The sequence below is a fragment of the Triticum urartu genome, chromosome 3A (genome assembly GCF_056163025.1).
Source record: "Triticum urartu cultivar PI428250 chromosome 3A, HENAU_Tu73, whole genome shotgun sequence".
NCBI classification, from domain to species: domain Eukaryota; kingdom Viridiplantae; phylum Streptophyta; class Magnoliopsida; order Poales; family Poaceae; genus Triticum; species Triticum urartu.
In genome coordinates, this window is record NC_141875.1 from 77642175 (window position 1) to 77663519 (window position 21345).

Sequence of the window (21345 nt, forward strand, 5' to 3'; positions counted from 1 at the left end):
TTGCCGCTTCCAAAGCAGCTATGTACTCCGCTTCACATGTAGATCCCGCCATGACGCTCTACTTGGAACCGCACCAACTGACAGCTCCACCATTCAATATAAATATGTATCCGATTTGTGACTTAGAATCATCCGGATTAGTGTCAAAGCTAGCATCGACGTAACCATTTACGACGAGCTCTTTGTCACCTCCATAAACAAGAAACATGTCCTTAGTCCTTTTCAGGTACTTCAGGATGTTTCTTGACCACTGTCCAATGATCCACTCCTAGATTACTTTGGTACCTCCCTGCCAAACTTATAGCAAGGCACACATCATGTATGGTACACAGCATAGCATACATGATAGAACCTATGGCTGAGGCATAGGGAATGACTTTCATTTTCTCTCTATCTTTTGCAGTGGTCGGGCATTGAGTCTGACTCAACTTCACACCTTGTAAAACAGTTAAGAACCCTTTCTTTGATTGATCCATTTTGAACTTCTTCAAAAAATTATCAAGGTATGTGCTTTGTGAAAATCCTGTTAAGCGTCTTGATCTATCTCTATAGATCCTGATGCCCAATATATAAGCAGCTTCACCGAAGTCTTTCATTGAAAAACTCTTATTCAAGTATCCTTTTATGCTATCCAGAAATTCTACATCATTACCAATCAACAATATGTCATCCACATATAATATTAGAAATACTACAGAGCTCCCACTCACTTTCTTGTAAATACAGGCTTCTACGAAAGTCTGTATAAAAGCATATGCTTTGATCATCTCATCAAAGCGTATATTCCAACTCCGAGATGCTTGCACCAGTCCATAGATGGATCATTGGGGCTTGCACACTTTGTTAGCACCCTTAGGATCGACAAAACCTTCTGGTTGCATCATATATAACTCTTCTTTAAGAAATCCATTAAGAAATGCAGTTTTGACATCCATGCTACCTCTTGAGCATGTGTTGGTTTTCTCTTTAAGAGGAAAGGGTGATGCAGCAAACTAGCGTAAGTATTTCCCTTAGTTTTTGAGAACCAAGGTATCAATCCAGTAGGAGACAACGCACAAGTCACCTAGTACCTGCACAAACAATCAAGAACCTCGCAACCAACGCGATAAAGGGGTTGTCAATCCCTTCACAGTCACTTGCAAAAGTGAGATCTGATAGAGATAGTAAAGTAAATATTTTTGGTATTTTTGTTGTATAGATTGGAAAGTAAAGATTGCAAAATAGTAAACGAGATGCGATGCAAATAAAAGAGATGCAATATAATAAGAAAGAGACCCGAGGGCCATAGGTTTCACTAGTGGCTTCTCTCAAGATAGCATGTATTACGGTGGGTGAACAAATTACTGCCGAGCAATTGATAGAAAAGCGCATAGTTATGAAGATATCTAAGGCAATGCTCATGAATATAGGCATCACGTCCGTGTCAAGTAGATTGAAACAATTCTGCATCTACTACTATTACTCCACACATCGACCGCCATCCAGCATGCATCTAGAGTATTAAGTTCATAAGGACAGTGTAACGCTTTAAGCAAGATGACATGATGTAGAGGGATAAACTCAAGCAATATGATATAAACCCCATCTTTTTATCCTCGATGGAAACAATACAATATGTGCCTTGCTGCCCCTACTGTCACTGGGAAAGGACACCGCAAGATTGAACCCAAAGCTAAGCACTTCTCGCATTGCAAGAAAGATCAATCTAGTAGGCCAAACTAAACAGATAATTTGAAGAGACTTGCAAATATATCAAATCATGCATATAAGAATTCAGAGAAGAACCAAATAATATTCATATATAATCTTGTTCATAAACCCACAATTCGTCGGATCTCGGCAAACACACCGCAAAAGAGTATTGCATCGAATAGATCTCCAAGAACATCGAGGAGAACTTTGTATTGAGAATCAAATAGAGAGAAGAAGCCATCTAGCTAATAACTGTGGACCCGAAGGTCTGTGGTAAACTACTCACGCTTCATCGGAGAGGCTATGGTGTTGACGTAGAAGCCCTCCATGATCGATTCCCCCTCCGGCAGATCGCCGAAAAAGCCCCCAAGATGGGATCTCACGGGTACAGAAGGTTGCGACGGTGGAAAAGTGGTTTTGTGGCTCTCTGCGATCGATCTGGGGTATAAGAGTATATATAGGCGGAAGAAGTACGTCGGTGGAGCTACGTGGGGCCCACGAGGGTGGGGGCGCGCCCTCCTGCCTCGTGGCTGCCTCATGGAGTTCCAAACTTCAACTCCAAGTCTTATGGTTTTCTTTCGGTCTAAGAAAGACCATCACGAAGGTTTCATGCCGTTTGGATTCCGTTTGGTATTCCTTTTCCGCAAAACTCTAAAATAGGCAAAAAAACAGAAACTGGCACTGGGCCTCCGGTTAATAGGTTAGTCCCAAAAATAATATAAAAGAGCATATTAAAGCCCATTAAACATCCAAAACAGATAATATAATAGCATGGAACAATAAAAAATTATAGATACGTTGGAGACGTATCAAGCATCCCCAATTCCTGCTCGTCCTCGAGTAGGTAAATGATAAAAACAGAATTTTTGATGTGGAATGCTACCTAACATAATTATCAATGTAATTTTGTTTATTGTGGCATGAATGTTTAGATCCGAAAGATTCAAGACAAAAGTTTGATATTGACATAAAAATAATAATACTTCAAGCATACTGCTAACAAAGCAATCATGTCTTCTCAAAATAACATGGCCAAACAAAGCTATCTCTACAAAATCATACAGTTTGGCTATGCTCTATCTTCATCACACAAAATATTTAAATCATGCACAACCCCGATGACAAGCCAAGCAATTTTTCCATACTTTTGATGTTCTCAAACTTTTTCAATCTTCACGCAATACATGAGCATGAGCCATGTATATAGCACTATAGGTAGAATAGAATGGTGGTTTCGAAGAAGACAAAAAGGAGAAGATAGTCTCACATCAACTAGGCGTATCAATGGGCTATGGAGATGCCCATCAATGCCCATCAATATATATCAATGTGAGTGAGTAGGGATTGCCATGCAACGGATGCACTAGAACTATAAGTGTATGAAAGCTCAAAAAGAAACTAAGTGGGTGTGCATCCAACTTGCTTGCTCACGAAGACCTAGGGCATTTTGAGGAAGCCCATCATTGGAATATACAAGCCAAGTTCTATAATGAAAAATTCCCACTAGTATATGAAAGTGACAACATAGGAGACTCTCTATCATGAAGAGCATGGTGCTATTTTGAAGCACATGGAAAAAGGATAGTAGCATTGTCCCTTCTCTCTTTTTCTCTCATTTTTTATTTTTTATTTGGGCCTTTCTCCCTTTTTATGGCCTCTTTTTTTCGTACGGAGTCTCATCCCGACTTATGGGGGAATCATAGTCTCCAGCATCCTTTCCTCACATGGGACAATACTCTAATAATGATGATCATCACACTTTTAGTTACTTACAACTAAAGAATTACAACTCGATACTTAGAAACAAATATGACTCTGTGTGAATGCCTCCGGCGGTGTACCGGGATGTGCAATGAATCAAGAGTGACATGTATGAAAAATTATGAACGGTGGCTTTGCCACAAATACGATGTCAACTACATGATCATGCAAAGCAATATGACAATGACGGAGCGTGTCATAATAAACGGAACGGTGGAAAGTTGCATGGCAATATATCTCGGAATGGCTATGGAAATGCCATAATAGGTAGGTATGGTGGCTGTTTTGAGGACGGTAAATGGTGGGTTTATGGTACCGATGAAAGTTGCACAGTACTAGAGAGGCTAGCAATGGTGGAAGGGTGAGGGTGCGTATAATCCATGGACTCAACATTAGTCATAAAGAACTCACATACGTATTGCAAAAATTTATTAGTTGTCGAAACGAAGTACTACGCGCATGCTCCTAGGGGGATAGATTGGTAGGAAAAGACCATTGCTCGTCCCCGACCGCCTCTCATAAGGAAGACAATCAATAAATAAATCATGCTCCAACTTCATCACATAACGGTTCACCATATGTGCATGCTACAGGAATCACAAACTCTAACACAAGTATCTCTCAAATTCACAACTACTCAACTAGCATGACTCTAATATCACCATCTTCATATCTCAAAACAATCATAAGGAATCAAACTTCTCATAGTATTGAATGCACTTTATATGAAAGTTTTTATTATACCCATCTTGGATGCCCTTCATATTAGGACTAATTTTATCACCAAAGCAAATTACCATGATGTTCTAAAAGACTCTCAAAATAATATAAGTGAAGCATGAGACATCAATAATTTCTATAAAATAAAACCACCACCGTGCGGGAGAGTGGGCCGCTGTAGATAGATATGGGGGAAGGTGATGAAGATGTTGGTGAAGATGACGGAGGTGTTGGTGTAGATCGCCGTCACAGGATGATGGCCCCGGCGGCGTTCCGGCGCCACCGGGAGAGAGGGGGAGAGAGAGCCCCCATTCTTCTTCTTCCTTGACCTTCTCCCTAGATGGGAGAAGGGTTCCCCTCTGGTCCATGGCCTCCATGGTGGCGGAGGGGCGAGAGCCCCTCCGAGATTGGATCCGTCTCTCTGTCTCTCTATTTCTGCATTCCAGATTCTGGCCTTTCACCGTTTCTTATATTCCCGGAGATCCATAACTCGATTGGGCTGAAATTTTAACACGATTTGTATCCGGATATTGGCTTTCTTGCGGCGAAAGAACGGCACCAATGCCATATGGGGTGGCCACGAGGGTCAGGTGTGCGCCCAACCCCCTGGGGCGTGCCCCCTGCCTCGTGGCCCCCTCGGGCATCGTCTCGCGTTGATTCTTCTTCCCAAAAATCACATATATTCCAAAAAAAATCTTTGTAAGTTTTTATCCCGTTTGGACTCCGTTTGATATGGATTTTCATTGAAACAAAAAAATGCAACAAACAGGAACTGGCACTGGGCACTGGATCAATATGTTAATCCCAAAAATAGTATAAAAAGTTGCCGGAAGTATATGAAAGTTGTATAATATTGGCTTGGAACAATCAAAAATTATAGATACGACAGAGACGCATCAGCATCCCAAGATTAATTCCTGCTCGTCCTCGAGTAGGTAAATGATAAAAAAGATAATTTTTGATGTGGAATGCTACCTAGCATAATATTAATCATGTAATCTAATCATGGCATGAATATTGAGAAACGAGTGATTCAAAGCAATAGTCTATCATTTGACATTAAGACAATAATACTTCAAGCATACTGAGGGAGTCCTGGATTAGGGGGTGTTTGGATAGCCGGACTATACCTTCAGTCGGACTCCTGGACTATGAAGATACAAGATTGAAGACTCCGTCCCGTGTCCGGGAGGGACTTTCCTTGGCGTGGAAGGCAAGCTTGGCGATACGGATATGTAGATCTCCTACCATTGTAACCGACTCTATGTAACCCTAACCCTATCTGGTGTCTATATAAATCGGAGGGTTTTAGTCCGTAGGACAACATACACATCAACAATCATACCATAGGCTAGCTTCTAGGGTTTAGCCTCTTCGATCTCGTGGTAGATCTACTCTTGTACTACCCATATCATCAATATTAATCAAGCAGGACGTAGGGTTTTACCTCCATCGAGAGGGCCCGAACCTGGGTAAAACTTCGTGTCCCTTGCCTCCTGTTACCATCCGGCCTAGACGCACAGTTCGGGACCCCCTACCCGAGATCCGCCGATTTTGACGCCGACACATACTAATAAAGTAATCATGTCTTCTCAAAATAACATGGCCAAAGAAAGTTCATCCCTACAAAATCATATAGTTTGGCTATGCTCCGTTTTCGTCACACAAAATGTTCAAATCATGCACAACCCCGATGACAAGCCATGCAATTGTTTCATACTTTAGTATTCTCAAACTTTTTCAACCTTCAGGTAATACATGAGCGTGAGCCATGGATATAGCACTATAGGTGGAATAGAATATGATGATGGAGGTTGTGTGGAGAAGACAAAAAGGAGAAAGTCTCACATAGACGCGGCTAATCAATGGGCTATGGAGATGCCCATTGTCGGTGTCAAACCTGGCGGATCTCGGGTAGGGGGTCCCGAACTGTGTGTCTAGATCGGATGGTAACAGGAGGCAGGGGACACGATGTTTTACCGAGGTTCGGGCCCTCTTGATGGAGGTAAAACCCTACGTCCTGCTTGATTAATATTAATGATAATGGGTAGTACAAGAGTAGATCTACCATGAGATCAGAGAGGCTAAACCCTAGAAGCTAGCCTATGGTATGATTGTTGTTCGTCCTACGGACTAAAACTCTCCGGTTTATATAGACACCGGAGAGGGCTAAGGTTACACAGAGTCGGTTGCAATGGTAGGGGATCTACATATACGTATCGCCAAGCTTGCCTTCCACGCCAAGGAAAGTCCCTTCCGGACATGAGATGAAGTCTTCAATCTTGTATCTTCATAGTCCAGGAGTCCGGCCGAAGGTATAGTCCGGCTATCCGGGCACCCCCTAATCTAGGACTCCCTCAGTAGCCCCTGAACCAGGCTTCAATGACGACGAGTCCGGCAGGCAGATTGTCTTCAGCATTGCAAGGCGGGTTCCTCCTCCAAGTACTTCATAGAAGATTTTGAACACAAAGGTAGTGTCCGGCTCTGAAAAATAAGTTTCCACATATTGCCATAGAGAGAATAATATTTACACAAATCTAATCTGCTGACGTATTCTGTAGCGTGACATCACACCACGGCCAAGTCTTTATTCGAATCGTTTTACTGTCCCACCTCAGCGCGTTTAGTGAGGCGGTTTCCTTGGCACGTCTTGTTAAAGCAGAGATCGTGTCCCTTTATTCCGGGATTCTCATCAATACGGGTGTGGGTAATCCAACCGCGCCATTGACTATGGCGCTTGGGAGATAAGAGAGTTTTACCAGGCTGGTGGGGACGCATAGTCGCGTCCGCCCATATAAGGGGATAAGGATCCACCTTTTCATCAACGCCTTCTTCCTCCTTTGCTTATCCATTTCCGCGCACTCGAGCTCCAGCGCCCAAGTCCGCACACCCCCACCTCAACCTTCTCCAGCCATGTCCCGAGCGGGAGGCAAGTGGATGGTCTCCTCCGTCACGGAGGGACACATCAAAAGACTGAGGAAGGTCGGATACTTGTCTAACGACATTACGCACCGGCTTCCCGAAGAGGGGCAGCTCATCCCCACCCCTAGGCCCCATGAGAGGGTGGTGTTCCTCCCCCATTTCCTCCGCGGACTGGGCTTCCCTCTCCACCCATTTGTCCAGGGCTCATGTTCTACTATGGCCTGGATTTCCACGATCTGGCCCCGAATTTTGTCCTCAACATCTCGGCGTTTATCGTCGTGTGCGAGGCTTTCTTCCGCATCCGCCCCCATTTCGGCCTATGGCTCAAGACTTCCAATGTCAAGCCGAAGGTGGTGCGCGGCACCCAAGCGGAGTGCGGAGGCGCCATGGTGGGCAAGATGCCCAACGTCCTATGGTTCGAGGGCTCCTTCGTGGAATCCCTAAAGGGGTGGCAGTCGGGGTGGTTTTACATCACCGAGCCGCGCGACCCTGAATGGTTCGCAGCCCCTGAGTTCCGATCCGGACCCCCTACACGGCTCGCCTCCTGGAAAGAGACGGGCCTGTCGTGGGGTAAAAAGGAGAGCTGACCGGACTCCAAACATGCGTCCAAACCCTGGTGTACAGGAATCTCAAACTTGTCAACATAGTCCAGGTTATGCTCATCCGTCGGATCCTCCCGTGTCAACAACGGGCTTTCAACCTGTGGGAGTTCGACCCGGCGCGGCACCGAACTCTGAGCAGGCTCTTCGACACGACGTACGAAGATGCCTGGAAGGTGCTTTTCAAGGGCGCCGAGGCCCCCGCATCCGCTACCGAGGATCGCAGGTTCAGCATGCAGCGTCACGCTCGTGCGGTAAGCTGCTTTCACCTTTTACAGGGTATTAGTTTTTCATAGTTTGACTCCATGCGGGATCTAAGTTCCCTTACCTTTGACAGGATTGGCAGGAGACGTCCGGACAGATCAACTGTCCGTCTCCTTTGCCCGAAGGCCCAGCGGACGCTCGCTTGGCGAAGCTGCTGGTTCTGACACCTTACGTGGTGCCGGAGAAGAAGGCCAAGAAGAAGGCCACGGGGACTCAAAAGAGTGCCCGGTGCCAGGAGGTGTCGGATTCACCATCCGACGACTCCAAGGCGCATTCCTCCCATGAAGACGAGGAGGAGGAAGAAGAGACCTCTCCCCCCCCAGCGGGGGAGGGAAGAAAAGGAAGGCCGCCCCAACCGGGGAGGCCGAAGGGTCCAAGAGGGGGGAAACCCCTCCTCCGGACTACTCCACCAACGTCGACGACGGCGAAGAGGAGTGGCCGCACAGGGCCAAGCCCCTGGCGAAATCGTAAGTATCCAGATACCAGAGTGATTCATAGTATTCCCCCATTGCACAGCTTTTCCTTACGTCGAACATGATTGTGCAGTCCGCCCAAGGCCGGGCTCGACGAGTCGTCGAGAGGCTCCCTGGACTCGTCGGATGTGAATTTGCTTCCGACGGCTTCCTCCCCCACCCTACGGACGGCGCCGAGGTGGCGTCCCAATAGGTTCCAAGCCAGGAGGAGGTGGTCCTGGAGGTGCTGCAAGGCAACCTCCCGGACTCCATGCGTAAAGGGGATAGAACCCCCCAGGGCTCCAAGTCCGGCCATGAGCTGGACACCGCGCCGGAACCTTCAACGGTTCCAGACTTCGGCAGGCAGCCTCCTTCCAAGAGGAGCAAGCCTACCGAGCCGGTGACCTCCGTCCAACCGGAGGCACCGGACAATTTGCTGGAGACGCTTAACAGACCTCCATCGACGAGGAGCACCGCACTATTATGAGTGTGGTGATCCAGAAGGTTCGGTCCGCCAAGAGCGGACTGACTGAAGCCTGTGCCAGCCTTCTAACAGGCTTTGAGGTAAGTAAACAATATGTAGAAATATTACCGCATAGACAGTAGCCCTGATGCTCTGTTCGGTGTTCGGAAAGAAAAGCCAAATAGAGGATCTAATAATCGCAGGAGTCTAACATAATCGAGTCAATATGCGTATGCAGGCTTCGCTGCTGGCCTCCGCCGCACTGACTGCGGAGATGGTTACGCTGAAGCAGAACCTCGAGCGGTCCGAGCAAGAGCTCGGCCTAGCCAAGCAGCAGCTCGAGGAGAAGGAAGGTAAGAAATACCTTATTGAAATATGTGAAAGGTGCAATTGCAAAAAGTGACAGGATTAACGCGGCTATTGTAGGGGCCACAACTGAGGTGGCGACCCTTAAGCAAGCGCTGTCCGAGGCCGAAAAGAGGGCAGCCACGGAGCGCACCGGGCGGGAGAAGCATGAGACGCAGGTTAGCGAGGTGCGGCAAGAGCTCCAGGCTCTCATGAAAAAACATGAGAGTTTGGAGCTTGACTCGAAGACGCGAGAGTCTGAGCTCGCGGCGGCCATTGAAGATGCCAAGTCTGCCAAGGCCGAAGCCTAGAAGGCCCTCCAGGAGGTTGAGGCAATAAAAAAGATAGCGGCGGGTAAGGCATTCTTTATGCAAAGCAAGCACGTAAAAGTGAATTACTTGTCACTTACCCGAATCCGGAGCTCTCCAGGAGCATTCGCAGACTTGCCCCGTAGAGTGTCGGATGCCGCCGCCTTCTACCGCGCCAAGGAGGGAAGCTCGACAGAGAAGGTGTTCTGGTCTCAGTATGCTGAGGCCGAACACCCGGTGCCCTTAAGCGACCAGCTGAAACAGCTGGTCGAGCTCCATAAGGTGGCCGAACAGGCCATGAAGGGCCTCATAGTCCGGCTGTGGCCTGGAGAGGCCATATCTGGGAGCTACTTCGGGCTGGTGAGGCGGCTGGTGGAGGCCTGTCCAAGGCTCGAAGTCATCAAGCGCTCCGTATGCATCGAGGGTGCCCGTAGGGCGCTTGCCCGTGCGAAGGTGCACTGGGGCAAGCTGGATGCTGAGAAACTTGTGAAGGACGGGCCATCGCCGGGCAAGGAGCATCGCAAGACCGAGTTGTATTATGAGGGCATTCTGAAGGGTGCCTGCCTTGTGGCGGATGAATGTTCCATGAATGTAATTTTTCAGTGAACTCGCTCGTTTTGTCCTGTGCGCTGAAAACTTGTTCATGTGCGCTAAGCAATGCTTTTTGAATTTAAAATATTACCTCTATGCGGCCGTTTATCAAATTTGAGAGATGGCGAGTCGTCGGCTTCTGCCCCCATGGCACGAGTGTTGGGGTCTTCGGGATAAACATGAGCGCTCTTTTTCCCATTCTTGGGTCCTTCGAGGGAGGCGCTCAACACAACGAACAAGGCAATCGGACTATAGTGCTTGAACACTCTCACTTAGCCATAAAATTCTATAATTTTAAATTTCTGCGAAGCCCCTAGTGTTCGGAAGACCGAGTTTGGGGCGCTATCCACGTCTAGGCCGGACAAAGCCGACTCTTCGCTCTAAGCAGCACAAGTCTTTAGGGACTCGAAAACCTCTCGAACAGCGACCAGCTCTCGCGTCATCATGACGGTCAGTTTTAGCTTTCTCTACTGAGGTGCTTAGCCCAGCTCAACTGGGGCACAATCGCAGTAGTTCTCCTAGTGCTACCTTAGCCGATATGACGGAACGTAAGGTACCAAAACATAGGAGCCGGGCAAACCGAACTATTGATCCAAGACATGATTCGGAGCCGATGCATATAATGCTATAAGTTCGGGGTGCCGCACTTGTGAAAGTGTTCGGACTTCTCACACCATGTTGTGGGGTACTTAAGCCCCTGGCGTATTGGCCGTACCAAAGTGTACGGGTGCAACATGTCATTAATGAACATATATTCATAAAAAAGAGGTAATGCAATAATAGACGGAAGCTATGCATTGTTTATTTAAAAAAGCTGCAATCAAAGCAGAACGATACAAATAGTGCGATAAGCAAAAGATGGGACTATCAAATATGTCCTTTCCAGGGGCGAGCTGTGGAATGTTATGTGAAACAGGTATACTACTCGTTATAGAGACCACCTTAGAGTTCTGTAGTGTGGCGTAGCTTTCTGCTTCCCTGGTTGTATCGTTTGTGCGGCAATTGTATTGCCGGACAAGCCTTCTGAAGAATGGAGTCCTGAAAATAAGAGAAAAATTAAGAAATCGGCAGCCCCTAGTGCGGTTTAAGCCACGTTTCGGGCGTGCCGTGATGGTGCCCCTCCCCCTGTGCCCATGGTATTTCTAGAGCATAGTTATGTACGCGCAACACTAGTTTCGCAAGTTCGCGAGGGCTGGGGTTGGGGCCGCATTGCTACGCTTGCTCGGAACGTGCCAGGCGGTCTTGTTGTAGGTTACTCCGGGCGCGCTTGATGGTGTCTGGACGTTTAATGGACGGACTGGACAATTGCCTTGAGAGGCTGCTTTGTACTTCCGCTGCGATAGCCGCCGTATGCTCCTCCGTTCGGAGAGAGCATTCGGTGTTTCCATTGACCGTGATGACGCCTCGAGGGCCTGGCATCTTGAGCTTGAGGTATGCGTAGTGTGGCACCGCATTGAACTTGGCAAATGCGGTTCGCCCGAGGAATGCGTGATAGCCACTGCGGAACGGGACTATGTCGAAGATTAACTCCTCGCTTCGAAAATTATACGGAGATCCGAAGACCACTTCAAGTGTAACTAAGCCTGTACAATTGGCTTCTACACCTGGTATGACGCCTTTAAAGGTCGTTCTGGTGGGTTTAATCCTCGAGGGATCGATGCCCATTTTCCGCACTGTATCCTGATAAAGCAGGTTCAGGCTGCTGCCGCCGCCCATAAGGACTCTAGTGAGGTGAAATCCGTCAATAATTTGGTCTAGAACCAATGCGGCGAATCCGCCATAACGGATGCTAGTGGGGTGGTCCCTTCGATCAAAAGTGATCGGGCAGGAAGACCATGGGTTGAACTTTGGGGCGACTGGCTCCATCGCGTATACATCCCTTAGCACACACTTCCGCTCCCTCTTGGGGACGTGGGTTGCGTATATCATGTTCACCGTCCGCACTTGTGGGGGAAAACCTTTCTGTCCACTGTTGTTCGGCGGCCGAGGCTCCTCCTCGTCATCGCTATGCAGCCCCTTGTCTCTGCTTTCGGTATTTAACTTGCCTACCTGCTTGAACTCCCAACAATCCCTGTTGGTGTGATTGGCTGGTTTCTCGGGGGTGCCATGTATCTGGCATGAGCGGTCGAGTATTCGGTCCAAACTGGACGGGCCCAGAGTGTTTCTTTTGAATGGCTTTTTCCGCTGACCGGGTTTAGAGCCTTTGAATCTGGCATTAACTGTCGTATCCTCAGTATTGTCGCCGTTAATGCGGCGCTTTTGCTTGTTGCGACACGACCTACCACTGCTGTCCTTGGTATCTGAATTACCAGGGCTCTTGGTCATGTTATTGCTGCGAGCTAGCCAGCTGTCTTCTCCCGCACAAAAGCGGGTCATAAGTGTCGTGAGGGCTGCCATAGATTTCGGCTTTTCCTGTCCTAGGTGCCGTGCAAGCCACTCGTCGCGGATGTTATGCTTGAAGGCTGCTAGGGCCTCTGCGTCCGGACAGTCGATGATTTGATTTTTCTTGGTTAGGAACCGTGTCCAGAATTGTCTGGCCGATTCCTATGGCTGCTGAATTATGTGGTTTAGGTCATCGGCGTCTGGTGGTCGCACATAAGTGTTCTGGAAATTGTCGAGGAATGCGGCTTCCAGGTCCTCCCAACAACCAATTGATTCTGCTGGCAAGCTGTTGAGCCAATGCCGAGCTGGTCCTTTAAGCTTGAGTGGGAGGTATTTGATGGCGTGTAGGTCATCACCGCGGGCCATGTGGATATGAAGGAGATAGTCCTCGATCCATACCGCAGGATCTATTGTGCCATCGTATGATTCGATGTTCACGGGTTTGAAACCCTCGGGGATTTGATGATCCATTACTTCATCTGTGAAGCATAGTGGGTGTGCGGCGCCTCTGTATTGGGCTACATCATGACGCAGCTCAAACGAGCTTTGTCTACTGTGTTCGGCCCGGCCGGATTTACTGTATCCGGCGTGACGAGTACCGTCTCATGCCGTGGGGCGCCCACGTGATCCATAGATCGATCTTGTTTGCCTTGCCTTATCCTCCAATATATCTCGCAGGTCTGGCGCATTTTCCCATGCCTTGGTAGTTTTTGAGCGGCGCCGGGGTGCGGCTTGAGTGGAGGGCCAAGAGGCCTCTCTGTCGCGGCCACGGGGTGGCCGGTCGGCCGCATCATGCGCTGGTGATGTAGGTTTAGGTGCTTCCTCCTCTAATTGGGGTAGCAACCTGCGCTTTGGGTAGCTCTTGGAGGGGCGTTCACGTTCATACTCTTCAGCTGCAAGGACTTCAGTCCATCTATCGGCTAGCAAATCTTGATCAGCTCTAAGCTATTGCTGTTTTTTCTTGAGGCTGCTCGCCGTGGCCATAAGCCTGCGTTTGAAACACTCTTGTTCGACGGGATCCTCCGGCACGACAAATTCGTCGTCGTCGAGGCTTGCCTAGTCTTCGGAGGCAGGCATATAATTATCGTCCTCGACCTCTCTGTCTGCCGCTCTCTCATGAGGGCTGGCTTCTCTATCCTCCTGTGCTAAATCTTGCTGGAGGTGGTTGTCTTCGGCACTGTCCGGGGTGTTATTATCCCCCATGCCGGAGTCACCGTTTTTGTTTTGGCGGGATTTAGAGCGGCGCCGCTGACACTGGCGCTTAGGCTTCTTCTTGGAGGGGTCATCCTCCACTGTTCCATCGCCATTGCCTTCTTTTGGGGTGTCCACCATGTATATATATCATACGACGAGGTGGCTTTCCAGTGCCCTATAGGCGCTGGTTCTTGATCGTCTCCTGCATCGGCGTCCATACCGTTGATGTCTTCGGAGTCGAAGTCGAGCATGTCGGTTAAATCATCGACAGTGGCTACGAAGTGGGTGGTGGGTGGGCTTTGAATTTCTTCATCATCCGCCTCCCAACCTTGCCGATCATAGTCCGGCCAGGGCTCTCCTGACAAAGAGAGAGACTTTAGTGAATTCAGAATATCGCCGAAGGGCGAGTGCCGAAAGATGTCCGCGGCGGTGAACTCCATGATCGGCGCCCAATCGGGTTCGTTCGGTCGGGGCGCAGAGGGCTCGGAGTCCGGAGAGGAGTCCGGCTCCTTGGAGTCACGAGCTTCACAGAGAATAGGGCTGGTGTTCGGCTCGATCGTCGTAGAGATTGCAGCCCCCGAGGCGGTGTCTAACCACCCATCCTCAGTTGGTGTGATCGGCTCCGAGCTAGGGGTCGGAGCGGACACGGGTGCGGCCTCCAGGGCACTGTTCGGCGGCAGAGCTAAATCATGCCCATCTTGACAGTGCGGCGCGCTCGGCTGTGGCTCGAATCCATCGAAGATCAAGTCTCCGCGGATGTCGGCCGTGTAGTTCAAACTTCCAAATCTGACCTGATGGCCAGGGGCGTAGCTTTCGATCTGCTCCAGATGACCAAGCGAATTGGACCGCAGTGCAAAGCCGCCGAATACGAAGATCTGTCCGGGGAGAAAAGTCTCACCCTGGGTCGCATCGCTGTTGATGATCGGAGAAGCCATCGGGCCTAAAAGTGACGACACAAAGGAACTCTCAATGAAAGCAGCAATGTCGGTGTCAAAACCGGCGGATCTCGGGTAGGGGGTCCCGAACTGTGCGTCTAGGTCGGATGGTAACAGGAGGCAGGGGACACAATGTTTTACCCAGGTTCGGGCCCTCTTGATGGAGGTAAAACCCTACGTCCTGCTTGATTAATATTGATGATATGGGTAGTACAAGAGTAGATCTACCACGAGATCAGAGAGGCTAAACCCTAGAAGCTAGCCTATGGTATGATTGTTGTTCGTCCTATGGACTAAAACTCTCCGGTTTATATAGACACCGGAGAGGGCTAGGGTTACACAGTGTCGGTTACAATGGTAGGGGATCTACATATCCGTATCGCCAAGCTTGCCTTCCACGCCAAGGAAAGTCCCTTCCGGACACGGGACGAAGTCTTCAATCTTGTATCTTCATAGTCCGGGAGTCCGGCCGAAGGTATAGTCCGGCTATCCGGACACCCCCTAATCCAGGACTCCCTCACCCATCAATTGATGTCAATATGAGGAGTAGGGATTGCCATGCAACGGATGCACTAGAGCTATAAGTGTATGAAAGCTCAAACTGAAACTAAGTGGGTGTGCATCCAACTTGCTTGCTCATGAAGACCTAGGGCATTTGAGGAAGCCCATCGTTGGAATATATAAGCCAAGTTCTATATTAAAAATTCCCACTAGTATATGAAAGTGATAACTCAAGAGACTCTCTATATGAAGAACATGGTGCTACTCTGAAGCACAAGTGTGGTAAAAGGATAGTAACATTGTCCCTTCTCTCTTTTCTCTCTCTTTTTATTATTTTTTTTCTCTTTTTTGTAGGCTTCTTTGGCCTCTCTCTTTTTTTGGGGGGGGGGGGGCTTCTTTGGCCACTTTTATTTTGATAACCTCACATGGGACAATGTTCTAATAATGATGACCATCACACTTTTATTTACTTACAACTCAATATTACAACTCGATACTAGAACAAAAATATGACTCTATATGAATGCCTCCGGCGGTGTACCGGGATGTGCAATGATCTAGCGTAGCAATGACATCAAAAAATGGGCAAGCCATGAAAATATCATGCTAGCTATCTTACAATCATGCAAAGCAATATGAAAATAAATGCTCAAGTCATGTATATGATGATGATGGAAGTTGCATGGCAATATATCTCGGAATGGCTATGGAAATGCTATGATAGGTAGGTATGGTGGCTGTTTTGAGGAAGATATAAGGAGGCTTATGGTTGATAGAGCGTATCGTATCACGGGGTTTGGATGCACCAGCGAAGTTTGCACCAACTCTCGAGGTGAGAAAGGGCAATGCACGGTACCGAAGAGGCTAACAATGATGGAAGGGTGAGAGTGCGTATATCCATGGACTCAACATTAGTCATAAAGAACTCACATACTTATTGCAAAAATATACAAGTCATCAAAACCAAGCACTACGCGCATGCTCCTAGGGGGATAGATTGGTAGGAAAAGACCATCGCTCGCCCTCGACCGCCACTCATAAGGAAGACAATCAAAGAAAAACCTCATGCTTCAAATTTGTTACACAACGGTTACCATATGTGCATGCTACGGGACTTGCAAACCTCAACACAAGTATTTCTCAAATTCACAATTACCCACTAGCATGACTCTAATATCACCATCTTTATATCGCAAAACTATTGCAAGGAATGAAACATATCATATTCAGTGATCTACAAGTTTTATGTAGGATTTCATGACTAACAATGTGAATGACCAATTCCCGTTGTGTCTCTAAATAGATATAAGTGAAGCAAGAGAGTTTAATTATTTCTACAAAAGATATTCCCATGCTCTAACAAATATAAGTGAAGCAAAAGTGCATTCTACAAATGGCGGTTTTCTAAGTGAAGAGAAACAGACAATCCAAACTTCAAATGATATAAGTGAAGCACATGAAGCATTCTATAAAGCCATACTAAAAAAATATAAGTGAAGTGCAATGAGAATTCTATAAATCAACCAAGGACTATCTCATACCAGCATGGTGCATAAAAGAAAAGTGACAACTAAATGCAAAAGACGCTCCAAGATTTGCACATATCGCATGAACAGAACGAATCCAAAAACATACTGATACTTGTTGAAGAAAGATGGGATGCCTTCCGGGGCATCCCCATGCTTAGACGCTTGAGTCTCCATGAATATTTACTTGGGGTGCCTTGGGAATCCCCAAGCTTGAGCTCTTGCCTCTCCTCCTTCTCCTCACATCGAGACCTCCTCGATCTTCGAACACTTCATCCACACAAAACTCAATAGAAAGCTCGGTAAGAATCGTTAGTATAATAAAGCAAATCACTACTCTAAGTACTATTGCAAACCAATTCATATTTAGTTTTTTCATTGTAGCTACTATAATATAAATTTTCCATGGCTCAATCCACTGATAGAAATTGATAGTTTCATCAAAACAAGCAAACTATGCATCAAAAACAGAATCTGTCTTAAACAGGACAGTCTGTAGTAATATGAACATTCATGATACTTCTGGTACTCCCAAAATTCTGAAAAAAATTTAGGAAATATAAACAATTTGTATAGAAAGACATTGCAAAAAGTTTCAGAACCGTTTGATGTTCCAGTAAAAAATTGTAGAATCGCGGACTACAACCAAAGTTTCTATTTTGCACCGCACAAACCAACAAGCAATGTAACCATCCTAAAGGCAAATCTTGGCACATTATTTTTATGATACAATGGATTTGTACAATGGGATAATTATTTTTGTTGAAAAGTTTCTATAATCAAGGGCCACAAAGTTTCCATGGGCATGAAGTTCAAGGCTAGCTCCCACTTTAACAATGCTCGTCTTTCTCACTTTCGCTTTTCTTTTTGAAAATGTTTTAGGTTCCCCTCTTTATTGTTTTGTTTTTAAACTTTGTAAAAGCACACAACAGAAATAAATGACTCTCTAAAACTTCTGGGTTGTCTCCCTGGCAGCGCTTTCTTTAAAGCCATTAAGCTAGGCATACAGGGGCTGTTTGGTTGGAGGCCTGAGAAAATTTCCCTCGCCTGACGACCTCCCTGGAACCTGCCTGTGCAGTGTTTGGTTGGTGACCTGAGAAATGAATCAAATGCCTGGCCTGGATGCATGCATCGATAATTAGCCTATCTCGTAATACGTGTAGTACAATTAGCCTGACTTAGGCCTTGGAATTCTTGAGCCTGGCCGCTGCCTGAGGTCTAATCACAACCGAGACAAGGCACCCACGTGAACCTATTTTTTTAAACGGGGAAGCATCTAGCAGCTAAGCACTTCACATGCCAGGTTTCCAACCAAACAACATATTCTCAAACTTGTCTGGCCAGGCAAAAATAACATGACCCTCCGGCTGCTGTCAGGCACTGATTTTTCTCAGGCATGACTCTCAGGGTGGCAACCAAACTGCCCCATAGCGCTCAAGTAATGGATCCACCTGGATCCCAAGGTATATCAATGCCAATTTTAATTAACAATGATTTGTGATTTAGTACTGAGCACAAAGTAACATATATCATGTAATGACGAAGTCTAAATCTCTTCCTATGCATCAGCATGTCATAAAAGAACAATTCATGCACACAAAGTAAAGGCCAATACATAGCATAAACAGTTTCTTGCAATTTTATCATATTGGAAACATGGAGAGGCGGAGATGTAGTTCCTCTCTCATAATAATTGCAAGTAGGAGCAGCAAGCACATGCATATTATATCTATCAAAATCATCATGTGTAGTAGTAAAATGCAACCCATCAATATAATCCTTAATAAGGGCAAACTTCTCCGACATAGTGTAGTCGAGAGAATTCAAAAAGATAATAGGACTGTCATGCGTGGGTGCAATAGAAACAATTTCATGTTTAACATAAGGAACTATAGCAAGTTCATCTCCACAAGCATAATTCATATTGGCATCTTGGCCACAAGCATAGCAAGCATCATCAAAAAGAGATATTTCAAAAGAATCAACGGGATCACAACAATCATCATAGCATTCATCCTTCGGTAAATTCGAAGGGAAATTAAACAATGTATGGGATAAAGAGTTACTCTCATTAGATGGTGGGAACGGGTGATCAATCCGCTCTTCCTTCTTTTGTTCTTCGCTCTCCTCATCTTTTTCATCCAATGAGCTCATAATGTCATTAATTTCTTCTTCCATAGATTCCTGCAAAATATTAGTCTCTTCTTGGAAAGAGGAGGAGTCCTCAATATATGGTTTAATATAAGGATAGGAAGCATAATTATCATAGCAATATCTAAGTATGGACAAATTTTTAGATTTATAGAGAGTAGTATCACACTCTTCAATAAAAGAAGCAATTTCACAAGTACCCCTAAAAGAAACAAATTCTTCAATTTGTTGAACATCATAGTAATTATAAACACCCTCAGTATACGAAGATACGATTCCATTGTCACTAAACTCACATTGGTAAGGAAGGTGTTTCTTAGGGTCTTTAGAACAACAAGTACAATCATATATTTCACATAAATTCCAAGCATAGCACTGCAAACGATGAATTTGATCCAGTATAAGTTTCCCTTTTTCATATATGTGGTGTCGCACATAACAAGCATGCTCATCTAAAGATTTGCCCTCAACTAAGCTAGTTGGGGTTTCAGCCCGAGCACATAGGGATTGAAGATGATCCAAGTAAAAAGCTTCAGTAGTGTGATAGATTTTGAGTGGTTATTCAACCATTGGTTCAGTAGGTACCACTAATGTTTTTGGTATTTTGCATTTCCTACTCATAACTAAAGATAGAAAACAAGAGCACAAAATTAAAACTACTTAGTGATAAAGCAAACAAGCACACACGAGAATATTCACCCCACGCTATAACTCCCCGGCAACAATGCCAGAAAAAGGTCTTGATAACCCACAAGTATAGGGGATCAATTATAGCCTCTTTCGATAAGTAAGAGTGTTGAACCCAACGAGGAGCTAAAGGTATAACAAATATTCCCTCAAGTTCTATCGACCACCGATACAACTCTACGCACACTTGACGTTCGCTTTACCTAGAACAAGTATAAAACTAGAAGTACTTTGTAGGTGTAACGGGATAGGTTTGCAAGAATATAAAGAGCACGTAAATAAAAACTAGGGGATGTTTTAGGTAAAGAAGCAATAAGGTTAGTATAGCAAGTGTGGAAAAGTGGTGGTAGGAGTTGCGAAATTGTCTGTAAGCAATTGACTACTTTACTAGACCGATAGCAAGTTTTATGTGGGAGAGGCCACTGCTAGCTAGCATGTCATCCCTGACTTGGAATTCTATGCACTTATGATTGGAACTATTAGCAAGCATCCGCAACTACTAACGTTCATGAAGGTAAAACCCAACAATAGCATTAAGATATATTGGTCCCCCTTCAATCTCGTATGCATCAATTTCTATGCTAGGTTGAAGCTTCTTTCACTCTTGCCCTCCAATACATAGTCCTATCAACATACAACTAACCCTATGGTGTGATCCACACGCGCGCTCATATGATGGGCACCAAAGGACAACAACATAACCACAAGCAAATTAAACCAATCATAGCAATTCACCAATTACCGATAGGACAACGAAAATCTACTCAGAAATCATAGGATGGCAACACATCATTGGATAATAATATGAAGCATAAAGCACCATGTTCAAGTAGAGGGTACATCGGCTTGCGGGAGAGTGGGCCGCTGTAGATAGATATGGGGGAAGGTGATGAAGATGTTGGTGAAGATGACGGAGGTGTTGGTGTAGATCGCCTTCACACGATGATGGCCCCGACGACATTCCGGCGCCACCGGGAGAGAGCGGGAGAGAGCCCCCCTTCTTCTTCTTCCTCGACCTTCTCCCTAGATGGGAGAAGGGTTTCCCCTCTGGTCCATGGCCTCCATGGTGGCGGAGGGGCGAGAGCCCCTCCGAGATTGGATCTGTCTCTCTGTTTCTGCATTCCAGATTCTGGCCTTTCACCGTTTCTTATATTCCCGGAGATCTGTAACTCCGATTGGGCTGAAATTTTAACACGATTTGTATCCGGATATTGGATTTCTTGAGGAGAAAGAAGGGCACCAACCGCCTTATGGGGTGGCCACGAGGGTCAGGGGTGCGCCCACCCCCCTGGGACATGCCCCCTGCCTTGTGGCCCCCTCGGGCATCGTCTCGCGTTGATTCTTCTTCCCCAAAATCACATATATACCGAAAAAATCTTCGTAAGTTTTTATCCTGTTTGGACTCCGTTTGATATGGATTTTCTGTGAAACAAAAAACATGCAACAAACATGAACTGGCACTGGGCACTGGATCAATATGTTAGTCCCAAAAATAGTATAAAAAGTTGTCGAAAGTATATGAAAGTTGTATAATATTGGCATGGAACAATCAAAAATTATAGATACGACGGAGATGTATCAGTAAACTAAAAATCAAAGACTCATGTCATACAAGACGCTCCAAGAAAAACACATATCATGTGGTGAATAAAAAGATAGCCTCAAGTAAAGTTACCGATAGACGAAGACGAAAGAGGGGATGCCTTCCGGGGCATCCCCAAGCTTAGGCTTTTGGATGTCCTTGAATTTTACCTTGGGGTGCCTTGGTCATCCCCAATCTTAGGCTCTTTCCACTCCTTGTTCCAAAATCCATCAAATCTTTACCCAAAAACTTGAAAACTTCACAACACAA